Raw genomic sequence first — 2,970 nt, 5'->3', positions numbered from 1 at the left:
GCATATACACATATATCCATGTGTGTATAAGCACACATATATGTACACATGTATACATACATATGGACGCATACATATAGTGTATATACGTCCACACAGATGTATGAGTGTATATGTGTATATATACACACAAGTATATATAAGTAAACATACATGCATGTACGTATGTACAGGTGCATGTGTGCCTATATAGTGCATATGCACAGATTGATGTGCATAGATGCGCACACACGTACACACATATGCAAACACATATATACACGCATATACTCGCGCGTGTATACATGCACATACATATAAGTCAGTGTACATGTGCATATGTGCATATATATACATGTGTCTGTGTAGATGTCTATGTATGTGCGTGTGTGTATATATTGGTGTATATATGTACATATATATACTCAAAGACATACATGTACATACACTGACAGAAACACACATCTCACCAGAAGGGAATGAAATCTCACAGTCTACAGGAACTTAGAGAGACCTTTAGAGGGTCTTATGCTAAATGAAATACCTCAGATCAGTTGTTTCCATGCAGAACCTACCAAACGATACACCATGAACAGAAGAGAACGAAACAGAAGCAGGCTCATAGTTACCACAAAGGAACACATGGGTGGTGTCCAGAGGAGGGAGCGGGGAACTGGTGGTGGGGGTGGAGTTGGGGAGAGAATGAGTGAGTGCCACTGGTAAGGGAGACAGACAAAGCGATGCAACCTTCCACTTATGAAATAAAAGAGTCACAGGTACGTCATGACACCAAACGTCATTTGCCGTGATACGAAGTGGTGACGGACAGTCACTAACTAGACGTATCCTGGTGATCGCTGTGTCATGCACTACACTATAAAATCTCATCTGTACAGCTGAAAATCAATGGGGGAACCAAAAAAAAAAGGGGGGAAAGAAAAAAAGAAGGAAGGAAGGAAAGAAGGCAATACAAAACGTTGGCAGTCAGTTAGAGAAGAGTGGGATTTGGAGGGGGGGAGGTGGGGACAGAAACAAGGGTGAGAGGGAGGAGGAAGAGCAGGAGGAGGAGAAAGAAAAGGACCAATTTCCTTGAGGGGGAGTGGGAGAGAAAGGATCCAAAGAGTGGACAGGACAGTCAGGTGAGTGCCATAGGGAAAGGAAAAGAAGCCAAGGAACCCAGTCCCAATGGTGGTTTTGTTCAGTCCAAGATCAAGATGTGGATAGCACAGTGTCCTCCAGCACACAGCAACACACAGGCCTCACTTGGTGGGGGAGTTCAGGATAACCCTGAAAGCTGAAGTGGACGAAAGAGGCCATCACGTTCATCCATGGCTGAAAAGTACCATGGTCCCACGACATTCAAAAATCCTATCAAACCATTGAAAGACTCTCTCACTCACTCGCCATTAAAAATGTAGAGAACAGAAAAGGAGGGAAACAATGGTGGCTGGATGGATAAATGGATGGATGGATGGATGGACGGATGGATTTCCATGATGGAAACCATTGACAGAAAAACATCTGATTCACTTTTGTAAAGAATACATACAAACCCCTGCCTGTTCTCATGTGAACGCCGTGGTTGGGTTTAGAAACCTGGGTGGCCAAAGAATACATTGCTAATGACAGCTGTGCATGTGGTGTTGTGGTTCATTCATTTCTTTTCAATTCATTGGGATCTATTTAGAGCAAAATAAGAGGTGGCTCTCATTGTCCATCCCCCACGTTGCTTCATGCAGGCCTTCTTCCTTCTTTGTCTGTTCCTTCCTCATTATTTCCTCGTCTTTCTCCTCTCTGCCCTCCATTTCTATAAGAAAGCACACACTCTTTCCGTATCCCATTGTTGGCACAGGTCAGGTCTTCGTTCTGTCCAGAATGTCCATGCTTCCTTCCTTGGTTTAGTGGAACCTATTCCTAACAGTAGGGGGTACACTGTCCCCTTTCACAGGTATCTCCAAGGCACTTCGGCTGGGGGGTGGGCTGGGGAGGTGTGGGCATCAGGCGCCACCTGAAAAACCCCCAGATGGTGTGAGCTGCCATTGGAGACACTGGCCCATTACATCTCTGGCAGTAGACTTGAGCTCCTGGCAACTCAAAGGCCTGGGGGTGGTGGACTGGGACTGCTGTAGGGAAAGGACACCAGGGTGGCACAGAGAAGTTGGGGAGGGACGTGGGATATGGAGGCAAGGAAAGCGAGGGATCTAGGTAGAGGCACTGGGGAGAGCTTCCTGTGTCCGGGAATGCCTGGGAGGAGACTGTGGAGGCAATTGAGGCCAACTTATGTTTGGAATGTGAAAAGGTGGGAAAGCCAGAGAGTTTCAGGAGGCAAAGCAGGCTGGGAAAGCCCACTGGCTCCACAGGATTCTTTTCTGCCCACTCCCTGCCTGCCGTCCCTGCCCCTCCATTGGGCTGGTAACTGACCTGAAGAGGAGGAAAGGCAGAATTTGAGCCACCTGCCCTATGATCGTCCCAGGGCAAAAGGTCTATTCCCCTACTCTGCTTCGTGTGTGTGGGCATGTGCATACAACCTAGCACACACACACAGTCCTGTCCGATGGTTTGCGACCCCCTGCACTAGTTCTGGAGGCCAGATGGTATCTTTCTCCCTTCTGCAGTGGATCTTGCAAAAGCAGGAATCGAACCAGGGTCTCCCACATTGCAGGCAGATCCTTTACCAACTGAGCTATCAGGGAAGCCCAGAGCACCAGCAAGCCAAGTTCAAGACCATGCCCGCAGGAGAGGCCAGGTTAGCTGATCTCAGCGTCATTCATCCACCACCTCCTACCCCTCCCCCACCCACATCCCAACCAACAGCACATCCCGGCCTGAATAAGGAGGCATAGGTCACAGGAAGGAGCACCAGTGGAGCCACTGTCCTCTGGGGACTGGCTTCTTTCCCCTGGCATCGGTGTCCTCCACTACCTCCTCCCCAGGTAGCAGTTCTCTGGGCCGAGTGCTCTCCTGCTGTCACGGCCCCTTGGCAGCCTGGGC

This window comes from Bubalus bubalis, chromosome 9 (genome assembly GCF_019923935.1).
Source record: "Bubalus bubalis isolate 160015118507 breed Murrah chromosome 9, NDDB_SH_1, whole genome shotgun sequence".
In the NCBI taxonomy this organism is placed as follows: domain Eukaryota; kingdom Metazoa; phylum Chordata; class Mammalia; order Artiodactyla; family Bovidae; genus Bubalus; species Bubalus bubalis.
This window is presented reverse-complemented; position numbering follows the sequence as displayed.